Raw genomic sequence first — 14,409 nt, 5'->3', positions numbered from 1 at the left:
TGTCAACCGTCGTACATATCTCTTCTACCAATGAAGGTGTCCACTGCGACAACTGTGACATTTCCACATTCTCCTTATTTGCCTCTTTTTCTGGTGTTTTATCCGTAGGAGTTTGTGGTTGTGCAGTTGTCGTACATGTAGGTCCAACCTTTTTCAGCTTCTCAGTCCACAATGTGTGTATCTCTTTTATTTTCTCACTTTCGGGGTATAATTGGAAACCTTCTGTTAAAGTGTCGTTTACTCTTTTCACACATTCGTCGAATTAATTCAAGAACACTTCCAACATTCCCGCATGTACCTGATTTACATCATCCACACATTATCATTGTGTATTTTCCCAATTTGCAATGTGTTTTACCAGTTGAAAAATGTGTTTTACCAATCATTATTGTATTTTTTTCAATGCGTATGTGTTTTACCAAGCAAAATTGTGTTTTACCAATCAGAATGTGTTTCAAATGTTCAGTGTGCTATTTCCCAATCTTCAATGTGTTTTACCATTCTGAAAGTGTTATACCAGTTTGAAAATGAGTTTTACCAATCATTATTGTTTTACCAATCAGAATGTGTTTCAAAGGTTCAGCGTGCTATTTTCCCAATCTTTAATGTGTTTTACCATTCTGAAAATGTGGTTTTTTGGTATTCTGAATGTGTTATAAGGTGTTGCATGTGTCACAACTCAAAAAATGTGTTTTAACTAATTTCTTATTTGAATGTAAATGTTTTCACTTAAATTTGGGTTTAGTAGAATAAATTGGAAAACTATAAGAGTACCTCGTCGCTTTGGGTTGCTGGTGGTGTCGATCCATATTGAGATACCATAGGTGAGGTAATCCCCGACTGACTTTGTTGTGTTTGCCCCCACTAGCCGGTTTCTCTATAGTATTTCTCTATATCGGATGTATCCACAACAGGCACTGTTTCCGGGCCAACATCTACGTTCATGCTTTCTTCAAACTCTGCATGGAAACCCGCATTAACGGGAATTTCTTCGACAACAGGTGCAGTTTCCGAGCCACCTTCAACATCAGTTTTCTTCTTCCCAACCTGATCGGTTTTTGCCCGTTCCTTTTCAATTTGATTTTTTTCCTGTACATCTGAGACTGTACGTTTACCATGTGTTTTACCGGCCGGCTTCACAACAGACTTTTGTTTTTTTTTGCGGATCACATTTGCTAATGTGTTTTACAGTCTTGGTTACATCTTTCTTACATGCTTTCACTTCTTTTGCTTCAACTTCTTCATCAGACTTTTTTGCAAACAGATAGCTTTGTTCCGGTTGTAACTCATATGCATCCACTAACATTTGATCAAATTTGACCGAGTCCAACTTTATGCTGACTGCGTCAATATCGTCATCAATGATATCTTCGATGAGATGAGTTGCTCTTGGCTCACCTTCCTTGTATTTCTTTTGGTCACGTATCAACGCTGCCTGTAAAAAAGGAGGAACAAACTGATGTCAGATGTGTTTTAAGGGTTTTATATACATCAGATTGTGTTTTTATCAGTTCTAATGCTGTTTTATATACATCACATTTCATCATAATGGTTTTCACAACATGATGTGATTATATTGGAGCTCAACAAAAACTTTGCAAGTTGAAACTATAATAATGTGTTTTACCAGCAAACATATGTGTTTTTAAAGCACAATCATAGTGTGTGATTAGGAAATTATATATGCATTTAGAACATACCACCAGCAAAGGCATTGGTCCAAGAAAGGGTTCCTTTGATGTCCATGTTTCCACCGTTCGATCCAGACACCTGATCATGTACTCACACTAGTTAAAACTTCTGATATCCTTCCCTCGATGCAAGGTTGGTAGAAACTTCATATTAATTGATGAATTCGTAGTTGTCTCTCCGAGCAGTGTGTTGTAGAACAACAAATAGTTTAACACAAAGATTCTCCCGCTCGCTTTTTGGCCCTGCATGTATGTTTTGAATTGAACAGGCGTCAAACGTGCATGAGCGTTTTCGAATTGTCCTTTCCATTCCGCCACAACCCCTGGAAATCGGCCCTTGCTATCTCAACTTCCTTTATTTCTTCATTCCCTCTTGGTACGCCGAACACATCGTGCACCAATTCCTCCGTTATTTCAATGTGGTGGCTAACGCAATTCAAGACCCGTGTTTTAGTATCGTAGTTATTTACCTACCACCAACCCAGACTTGAGGGAATCAGACCCATTCTAAACTTAAGTATTGACCCGAAACCTATGTTTATGACAGCCCCCCGTTGATTTCCGTTCAAAGATTCCATCAACTCCCCCATGTGCTTAAGAGCTAATCGCAAGGTTAGTTTCCCATTTGAAAGTGGTATGTAGTTTTTGACCGTTGTTGGCCTCTTGCGTGTTTTTGAGTCTTTGCTTGACCTAGCATCTGGGGGTCGTTGTGTTTTTTCAACAACTTGTGAGCTAGCACCCGACCTCGTTTTTTTCCAAGGTGGGTTGTCAAAATCATCATCTGAATCTTCTATCGTGGTACCTGACAAAACACCAACACATGAAGCCGATCAGCAAGTTAGACTTTTTAGTAATTAAAATTAGTTCATAGTTACAATTTACCGTGTGCTACTTCTTTAGACTTTTTAGTAATTAAAATTAGTTCATAATTTCACACATAAGGACGAAATTGCCCCTACTCATTTAAAACAATCTATTAAATATAGTTAATTATTACAAGATTGCCATTGATTTAATCTCAACCCTTAAACACACCAATCGGATGGACAAGATCGCTTCCTAGACTTTCTAGGAAAAACACACTTTCCGTAGGAACCCTACTCATATATATATATATATATATATACATATATATATATATATAATTGCATATACACATCAATATATTTTTTATAGTTACATATATATATATATACACAATCATGTGTGTATATATATATATATATATACATAACTATATGAAGAGATAAACATATGATGTGATTATAAAGACTTGAGGGACTAATTTGGTAATTCAGCAGAAGTTGAAGTTCAAGGGTGACTTATGTATTTATCATAAAGTTCAACCTTAAAGACAAATATATATATATATATATATATATATATATATATATATATATATATATATATATATATATATATATATATATATATAGGGTAGGGTTCATGCGAGAACCACCTTTATTGCGAGAACCGCGAGAACCAATGTGAACAGGGGGCAATTTTGTAAATACCAAACAACTTTTAAAATATCTTCCTCCACTATCGGACTTCAAACATAAATTAAATTGCACTTAATAAACACTTTCACGTCCACACTCAGAACTCTACACTCAGAACTCAAGAACTCTACACTCAGAACTCGATCAGATCCAAATCTTTCCACATTTCTTAACCTGATTATCTCAACAATTCGTTGATTACAATCGATTACATAATCTTCTCGAATACATCTTCAGTTCGCCATCATCATCGTCGATTACAATCGGTTACATAATCGTCTTGAATACATCATCAGTTCGCCATCATCAGTTCACCATATCGAAGCATCTGGATTGAGATTTTATCTCAGATTTGAGATTTTACCAGCAGATATTTCATATTTCGTCATATAATCGAGGTTAGTTCCCCAAATTTGTACAAAATTAGTCGTATAATCTATATTAGAAACATAATAATTAGGGCAACATTGTGGATTTTTAATCCGTTCGTAATTAGGGCAACGTGCCAACGTGATTATAAGAATAGATTGTTCAATGAGTGTGTCACTACGACGGTATCGCCGGGAATCAATCGCCGTCGGTATTAGGTGTACATATGTATAGTTATGCACATGTGCATATCTTACCATAATAGATTTGTTAATGATTAATGTTATATATGGTTAGTGATAATACGAATTTTGATTTGGTACAGGTTAAGGTTTATTATTGAAGCAAGCTTGCTGATGTACATGTGCATAATTATGCACTATGCACATGTGCATAATTTGCCAGAATATATTAATAAGGTCGTTTATGTTGATGCACATGTGCATATTGTATATGGTGATGATAAAATTAATGTTAATGCACATATTCATTGATAAGTTATGTTTATTTCTTTTTTTGAAACCAAGGGATGAAAGGTCAATTAAAATGCCGGATGGAATGGAATATGATTACGCGGCGGTTAAACAAAAAGGTAAAAAAAGGTTGATTAATGTTTGATGATCCAGATGGGAGTTTATGCACATGTGCATCCCTTTATTAAATTCATGTTAAATGATATCATTTATGTAAACACATTAAATATATCGTGCAGGTGCGCAAGAAGAAATAAACACAAAAAAGGCAGGAAATTAAGCGAACTCGTGATGAAACCTCAAAAAAAGAAGGTTACGTGATGAAACACAAAAAAGGAGGTGACGGAGTGCGTGCGGATAAGAACAAGAAGTTGGCAGGATCAACGGTAACTGCGACAGTTGATACTGATTACCATATGGTTGTATTCAGATTCAACATAAGGTATTTAATATAGCGTGCCATTAGGTGTAGAATGTACAATAGTTGTAATTGTTCCTGTAGTGTAGAATGTACAACACTTGTAATTGTTCATGTATACATAAAAAGTAAAGCATATAACATTCTAATTAATAAGGTATATGGCGTGTTTACGCACGTGTTCAACATTTATTCGGTGATGATTACGGGGCGTTGGTAATGTGATGCACGTGTGCGTAACATTATGTACTGATGGTTAACAGTTTATTTGTAATGATCATGGATTGGTATCAACATAATGCACATGTGCATGATTATGTAATATATGAAAATAAAAGTAATGAATGTAAAAAATAACAGTAATTTGTTTAATGTTTATTATTGATGATTATTGGGTGTTAATAATGTGATGCACATGTGCATAATTATGTATTGTTGGTTAACAGTTTATTTATTTTTTTTTTTTTATGATTACAGATGGTTGGCAACATAATGCACGCAGGTGCGCAAGAAGAAATAAACACAAAAAAGGCGGGCATCTAAGCGAACTCGTGATGAAACCTCAAAAAAGGAGGTTACGTGATGAAACATAAAAAAGGAGGTGACGAAGTGCGTGTGGTAAAGAACAAGAAGTTGGCAAGATCAACGGTAACGGCGACGGTTGATACTGATGATCATATGGTTGTATTCAGATTCAACATATTCAACATAGGGTATCTAATATAGCGTGCCATTAGGTGTAGAATGTACAATAGTTGTAGTTGTTCTTGTAGTGTAGAATGTACAACACTTGTAATTGTTCATGTATGCATTAAAAGTAAAACATATAACATTCTAATTAATAAGGTATATGGCGTGTTTACGCACTTTTTTAACATTTATTCGGTGATGATTACGGGGCATTGGTAATGTGATGCATATGTGTATAACATTATGTACTGATGGTTAAAAGTTTATTTGTGATGGTTGGCAACATAATGCACATGTGCAGGATTACATGATGTATGAAAATATAAGTAACTTATGTAATAAACCAATTGTTTGTTTAATGTTTAATGATAAAAAAAGAAAAGGATTAATAATTAAACATGGATTATGGTGTATTGGCAAAATAATGCACATGTGCATTATTATGGTATGATTGTAAATAAATGTGATTTACTTGATGAGAGAATAATGAAGCATGTAAAAGTAAACTATAAAAAAAACTTTAAGGATATAAAAATGAATCATGTGAGTGTAAACTTCGAAACACATATAAATGTATAATGCCTTTAATCTCAAAGCATATGAATTGCAACTCTTGTTGATCTAAATTTGTAGATGTTACTTATATAAAATTATTCATAACATTTAGCAAGGTACTACACCACAATTACATCCACCAATAGAAGGAAAACTCATACAGAAAAAACAAACAAAATACTATACTGGAAATACATCAAAATTGTTCCAGGCCGCCCAAGTTAAATTCACCTCCTTCGGTCTATTTTTACCCATAACTAACTAATGTTCTTGATCTCCTCGACTACCTTCTGCACCGACAATTGACTTTGATTAAAAACCATCTTGTTCCTCATTCGCCAAACGCTCCAGAGGTAGATAAGGGACACCGCATAAATCGCCTTTTTCTTTTTTGAAGACCCTTGGACAATATTATGATATTCCAGCAAATCTTTGAGACTGAAAATAAATGCAGTCGGGCCTTTGCACCAGTGAGTAATTACGGACCAAACTGTTTGAGCGGACTGACATGAAACGGAAATATGTTCACATGTTTCTGGGGAATCGCTGCAGAAAACGTAGCAGTTTGACTGTGTTTGGATGACTGTTGCGTTAAGTGCCACCTTCGTTGGGAGTCTCTCGACTAAGGCTATCCACCCGACCAAACCAACTTTTTTAGGTGTCCAATTATTCCAAACAAATACCTGCTCGGGAACCTCCTTATTATATGTTTGTATCATAGACTTCAAACTCCGAACAGAAAAGTCTCCCGACGTGCTCAAACACCAAACTCATAAATCTTTTCAAGTCTCTCCCAGTAGTCATTTCCATTAATTACAAGCAGTCCTAGATCTGGTACATCACAGGGAGAGCAATAACATCACAAATTTATTGGGACAATGTAATATCATGAAACTTTGGGGAGACCTATCAAAACTAAAGGTAAATCAAACAAGAATATTGAAATTTTAATTTATCAGGAAACAATTGGTCAGCCTGGATATGGAGCTATAGATACCAAGGTGATCAACTCACCTGTTAACAAAAGAAGACAAATTGGATCACAAGAACAATATGGCCAGAGTAAGTATTAGAAAGTGGCACAAAAAATGGAAGAAGATGGTAGCCTATCCTCTCAAACAGAAGCCATATGACAGTTGCAGAAACAAAAAATGGAAGAAGATGCAATAGCTGTATCAACTAAGTATGTCGCTTATGGACACACAAATCCTCTCTAACGGTTTTAACATTGAAAGACGACTTATTTTTCCGAGTGCAAACCCCACCCATATTGACTCGTCTTCATTATGGTGTCTCTCAGCAGCGCCAAAAGCTACATAAACTCCACCCATGCCTCCCCGGTTGTCGGATTGTTATTCCATTGCCAATCCCACACAGTCACCTCCCTTTTTTTGTAGTTATCCGCCACCCAAGACCATTTGTTTGCTGCCATCCTGTACATAATTGGATAGTCATCCATAAGGCACTTGTTCATAAAATATACATCAACGACATAGTTTAATTTTCAACATAATGCACATCAACGACATAGTTTAATTTTCAACATAATGCACATGTGCATATAAGTTAATACAATATCATTTACAATCAACATAATGCACATGTGCATATAATTTAATACAACATCATTTACAGTAAATATAATGCACATGTGCATATCATTTAATATAATATCATTTACAAAGTATATACATAATTTGCAGTAACATAATACCTTTAGTCACAAATGAATGAATTGCAACTCTTGATGTTCTGTATCTGTAGGTGTTGTACCAGTCGAAGTAGTGTCAAAAGATAATGAACGATTAGATACATTGATTAGAAGACAACATTGTCTGATGTAGACATAGATTCAAGAGTCTGAATTTCAAAGCCATGAATGGTATGTTGACTTACAACAGTTTTAGACATAAACCTGTGACTATCAACGGGATTGACAGCAGATGGACCACCAAAGTCGGCATCAGAAGTTGTATGAGGATGATATTCAGACAATGAATGAAGAGGATCATCAGATATACGAGGATATACAAGTGATGAATCAGGAGACGCCATACATCGCTGTAAACACCGTGTAAACTGCAATCACCGTGAAATACATGAACGCCGACTATCTATATGCCGTGAAAACCACTGTACATGGCTCTTCGCCGCTGTGAAACCGCCGTGGATGCATCTCAGATGAGTGTGAAGACCATGAACTGGTGAACTTCTGGTGAACTTCTGAAACCCTAGAATGGAGATAATAGTGACATAAGGAGAAAAAAAAAAGAACGCGTGTTTTGGTATAAACATAAGATAATTACATAAATGCCATGTGTTCACACTGGTTCTCGCGGTTCTCGCAATAAATGGTGGTTCCTAACGGATCCTTATCCTATATATATATATATATATATATATATATATATATATATATATATATATATATATCGGGATCAGATTAAAACGCTCAAAAGTGTGAGAACGGTGAGAACGGTGAGAACGCATCCTGACCCAACACGTGTCACGCGGCATAGAAAAGGGCAGAGGGGCTTTTTTGTCCTTTCATATTTCTTTTTCTAAACGTGTGTCACACCATCTTTCCATTTTTTGGCGTTTAATTAATACGCGGCGTTTTTATTGTTTTTAGATCAGGATCATAGTAATTTTTTTGGCGTTTAAAGTATGTTTTGGCGTTTTTATTGTTTTTAGATCAGGATGCAGGCCTATAATGTAAAAAACATCAGTAATTTTCTTGATGTTTATTATATCAAGTGTTGTGCCATGTAGGATACAGGCCTATAATGTGACAGGCAATTATGGCGTTTTAAAAAGATAAATAAATTCAATTTTCCATGTAGTGGCTTTTAATATAATAAATGTTTGGCAATAATGATACCGTCTCTTCATTTTACTGTTTAGCAATTACTGTTTCGTTCAATTTCATCTGTTAATTAGTGTTGATTTTTCCAGTAATACTTTGTTTGGCGTTTTTTGGCGTTTTATATAGCAACATCGTGCTTTGCTAGCATCCGTTCTCACAGTTTTTCACACTATCAGGCGTTTTGGTGTTTGTAGTTTTTGGCGTTTTATACTCAATTTTTTTAAATTAGCAGAGAATTCGATAATAAAAAACAGAGAATTAGATAACAAACAATAGAAATGAAAAAAAATAAAAATTATAATCTAATTCTCATCTAAATCTTCACTGTCATCAGCCTCCTCTACTTTAACCTTTTTGGCGTTTTGAACCTGTTTTTGAATATCTTATGTAGATCCTTATTTTCCTACATAACGCCCGTCTTTAGAAGATGCTTAATTTTTGTGGCATCCTTTATTGTGGGTTGATATATACTTGTTTGATGACATGTTGAAGACCAACGCCAGCTCTAACGTATTGATCCCTTCATGCCATCAATATATCCATCAAGAACAAAGTGACATGATGACATATCAGTGTCATCAGTCTCTTTTTCTTGAATATTTGTCCATCTCATTCAGCAAAAGATTATAGAGATACCCAACTCAGAGAAGAATCCATTCAGTGAAACTTCATTCAGAACAATACTCAATATAGAAGAAACGAGGTTCCGCATCTGTGGCTTTTTTAACAATTATTTTGGCGTTTTTAAAGTGAATGGTTTCTAGGAAATATGGCGTTGTTTTTGGTTTGTGATCAGTTGATTATGCAGAGACGTCTCTCTTATAGGATGTTTTTGGCTTGTAGTTTAGGCGGGATTTTATTTATAATAAATGATATTAATAAAGTAGCCGTCTTTTCAGTTACGGTGTATTTTTACTGTTTTTGTTCAGCTTTTTATGAGTATTTAGGGTTATAAACTTTCCATCTCCCAAGTTTGGCGTTTTTTAATGACTTTATGTAGTTTTTGGCCTTTTTTTCCATTTTTTAGCTTTTATTAATACTTCTACAAATTACTTTCATTATAGTTTGGGAGTTTTTGGCGTTTTTACTGCATTATGGCGTTTCACATGCATTATGACTGTTTGGCTTTTTATTAATATAATGTATTTTTTTATTCTAAGTTGAAAAATACCTAACAAACAACAGAAAAAGAAAATTAAAAAAATAAAAATAGAAACAATTCATCTTCCAAATCTTCACTGTCATCAGTCTCTTTCTTCTTTGAATCATGTTCACTGACGGTTTGGCTTTGTCATGCTTGTGTTTTTGTGGCCATTTGGAAAGACAAAATGACATAAGTTTTTTGTTTGAATATGTATCTTCAAACAACTCATCATTGTTATTCGTCTTTTCATGCCATTATAATCTTCATCAATAACAAAACACAAAAAATGACATAAGTCTGACAACAGCATCTTTTTGTTTATGATTTGTCCATCTCATGCAGCAAAAATGTTATTTGAGTCACAACACCTCAGGGAAGAATGTATTGTTGGTGCATACGTCTGTCGACTTCGTCTTGTATCGAGTCTTGTATTGTATTAGATAGATCAGGGCACGCAAAACGAGAAAAGTGTGTTTGTAGATATTTCGCACGAAATAACGCATAGGTTATTTCGTACGAAATTAAGTGGTGATTTTGCATGAAATCAGATTTCGCTTGAAAGCTGATTTCGCTTGGGGTATTTCGTGCGAAATTAGCTCACCTATAAATACCTTTGATGCCTTGTCATTTGTAACTTTCCGGTTTCAGTACCGAACTGCTGCCGAAGTGTCTACTTGCTGTAAATCTTTGTCAAATCAATCAAAAGACAATTTAAAGTGTATATCTAGCTGAATTGGCTCAATACGTTTGTTTCCGCCTCTCGTATTGAGCAAAAACTCTTCTGATCGACTCATTCGGGTCAGAAAACGATGCTACATGTATTCCCTGAAACTTTGGCGTAGAACAATATTTGAATATACAAGAAGCGATATTTGCCATTTTTGGCGTCTACTGAGGAAATAGTGTATCTGAAAGAAACGTCGATTTTTTGGAATCTTTGATGTTTGAGTGTTTTGGCGTTTTCTAAGATGAGTAGTATATAGTAAAATATGGCGTTTTTTGAGTAGGTGTGTTTGATGTTTTGGGGATTTTGGTGTTTGTAAGATGAATGGTATATAGTAGAAAATATGGCGTTTTAGGTTCTGGGCGGTGTGTTTTTATGTCTGGGATGTTTTTGTTTATATAGGGATGTGTTTTTGTCCGTAATGGCGTTTTATTCATTAGTTTGGCGTTTTGGTATAGAAGTGTAAAGACCTTTTTACCCTTAATGAAGCGCGTCCACTTAATAGAATTCGTGTTATTTACGAAAACGCCACCGCGCCAATCTAGTCCATAGATTGTTTTGATCGGACGATCCACAAGCGTTCTCACCGTTCTCACACTTTCCACCGTTTTCTCTAAATCCTGACCATATATATATATATATTGTAAGACCCTAGCTTAATTTATTGAATTTTTATAAAAATTTTGCATTTAAATATATAATTGTAAATACACGCCCGTACATATTTTCGAGTTTATCAAAAACTTCATAACATTAGAACACTATACATGTTATCTTTGTTTAGTTTCGCAATCAACTGAACATAATGCGGAATCTTGAACTTTGATCGTGTTTGGTTCTTTATGGAGCTTGTTCATCATCCATAAAGTCCTAGTTATCACCTATACACCAATAACAACTCATATATTAGCTATATGGTGCTTAGACTTGGATTTGTAACCCAAAAACAACAAACAAAGAATCAAAATCATTTTTGGTGAAACCCGCCATAGGCTACGGTTGGTGTACTGTAGCTTACGGCACACATAAACAACTTGGGCAGCATGTCTCAACCGTAGGTTACTGTTTGGCCAGTCTGCGGATTTTTTCCAAACTTGCCCTGTTTACGAAAAAAATGCATAACTTTCCAAATACTTATCAGTTTCGCACGAAACTTTTTCCTACGTCTTCGTAAAACATTTTCCCACATTTCTAACTTGTGAACCCATGGTCCGGATTCACAAAATTTGTTTTACGCTATTGATTTGAATATATATATATATATATATATATTTTAAATAATTGACCCGTTTGCATGTTTAAGCAAATGATCTCACAGAAGTTATATCATTTTGCAAGAACATTATTTTTACGACTATACCCCATAACCCGAGGTATCATTCTTGCATTCTATGCGAACATTATCCAGTTCGCAGTTATGCCAATTGACCCGTTCGACCTTTTACGACTATATCCCATAACCCGGGGTATTATTCTTGCGTTTTATGCGAACACTATCCAGTTCGCAGTTATGCCAATTGACCCGTTCGACCTTTTTTTTGGTAAAGGGTTACCCCGGTTAATTTTATATCAAACCAAAAAGAAATACAAGTGAGAAGCAAAACACACTCCTCAGTTCTCCTGAAATACATGCCTAACCGGAGTTACCACAAAAACAAAACAACTAAACAACAACCAATTCACCCATAACAAAACTAGCCAATACAGGGCATAGACGAGATAACAAAACTACCAATAATCAACCACAGTCGTCATCCGCCATCATCAATCCCCGAGGGAGCATCCATTGCTGTAACACTTGTGCCGTGTGATAAGTCATCTTGAACCGCATCGTATGGAGCTTCATTCGGATGGTACCAAGAATCACCTCCACCAGATGGTCTTTGGTCCTTTTCTTGTTCGAGAATAGTCTTCTATTTCTTTCATTCCACACGAAATATCCTGAAGCACTTACCACCAACTTAGCGATAATATGTCTAGCCGATGTTGAATTCGCGATCCCCACTAAGAAATCCATAATATCGCTCGAAATGTTCCTGACCGAATCCATACTAGCTAAATCCTTCACCCCGTTCCACACTTGAGCCGAATACTCACACTCAAAGAACAAGTGATCGTGGGAGTCTGGACCAAATGTACACAACGAGCAACACATCAGACTATAATTTGTATTACCTGAAGAGTGTCAGCTACTCATGATGTCCTGATTCTTCAATTTCCTATTGACAACCAACCACATAATGAACGAGTGCTTTGGAATAGCCTGCGGGAACCACACCACACTCCCCCATTGAACTCCGGCATCGTGCATCTGAATGTCTTCCCAAACTGTAGATGTATTGAAATCCTTTTGACTCCCTTGCCTAGACTTCCAAACTACCATATCTTTACGCGTAGGATGAAGATTAAAATCATGAACATTACGAAGCACCAGAAAACGATTGGACCAATCGGACGGCCATCTCCACTCCCCATTCACATACACATCCTCTAGCTTAGAGTTAAGATTGAAACCCGTATTTGCTATCAAACGTGGGGTGACGATAGAGATAATTGGACAAACCTCATGCCATTTATCATACCACACCTTCGTATCCGTACCATCTCCAACTATAGTCCATATATACTCGCGAACAATCGATCTAATTTGAAGTATCTTCCTCCAACTCCAAGTAATACTGTTCCCTATCGGTAATTCCCAAAAACTTTTATCACCAATACGATATGAGTGCATCCACTTTACCCATAAAGACTCACAATGAGTTAGCAAGCTCCAAATATGCGATACCATAAGAGCATTATTCATGTCTTCAACCCGACGGATGCCCAGCCCCCCCACCTCTCGGAAGACAAACCGTTTTCCATCGAACCTTAGCGTTTCCTTTAATCTTATTGCCTTGGGACCATAAGAAACACCTCATCCCATTTTCTAGTTCACATATAATACGCTTTGGTAAAATGAAGAACGAGGCCTAATAAATATGCATGGATGCCAACACAGAACGAATTAATTGCAATCTACCTGCAAATGACAAACATTTTGCTTTCCATCCGTGATCCGTGCCTCCATACTTTCTACAAGTCTTTTGCAATCCTTATACTTCAACCGAGTTGATATGAGAGGAACACCCAAGTATCTAACTGGAAGCTCACCCTCCTCAAACGGCATGATGCTCAAAATTCTCGCTTTCACCTGATCCGTTACATTGCCAAAGAAAATAGTACTTTTCATGATGCTTGGAACAAGACCCGACATGGAGCTAAACTCCTTAATAGCCGACATTATGACTTCAACCGATTTATGATCTCCTCTCGCAAACAGAAATAAGTCATCTGCAAAACACAAATTGATAATTCTTTGTTTCTCACACTTATTATGAAATCGAAAATCCTTTGATATCGCTACATGTTTAGCCAATAATAAAGTGAGAACTTCCATAACCGTCGTAAACAAATACAGAGACATAGGGTCTCCCTGTCAAAGCCCTCGTTTCCCTTTAAAGTACCCAAAGAGGTTCCCATTAATAGATAATGAAAACGAAGTAGAAGTCACACAAGCCATGATCCACTTCACCATCCTCGTATGGTACCCAAATCCTATCAACGTCGCTTCCAAAAAAGACCATTCTACCGTATCATATGCCTTTTGGATACCAATCTTAAACGCACATCTAGGAGGACCCACTTTTCGATTATAATTATGCATGAGTTCTTGTGTTAATAAGATGTTATCTAAAATTCGTCTTCCCGGCACAAATGCAGATTGGTTAATACTAATAATATCCGCCAAACCATCTTTCATACGGTCACTTATTATCTTGCTGATGCACTTGTATAACGTGTTGCAACACGATATAGGTCTGTAGTCCGTAATAGAAGACGGTATTGGGACTTTAGGAATTAACGACACTATTGTGTGATTAAGTTGTCGTACCAATTTCCCATTAATGAAAAACGCTTTTACCGCATGACACACA

This window comes from Helianthus annuus, chromosome 17 (genome assembly GCF_002127325.2).
Source record: "Helianthus annuus cultivar XRQ/B chromosome 17, HanXRQr2.0-SUNRISE, whole genome shotgun sequence".
Classification (NCBI taxonomy): Eukaryota; Viridiplantae; Streptophyta; class Magnoliopsida; order Asterales; family Asteraceae; genus Helianthus; species Helianthus annuus.
This window is presented reverse-complemented; position numbering follows the sequence as displayed.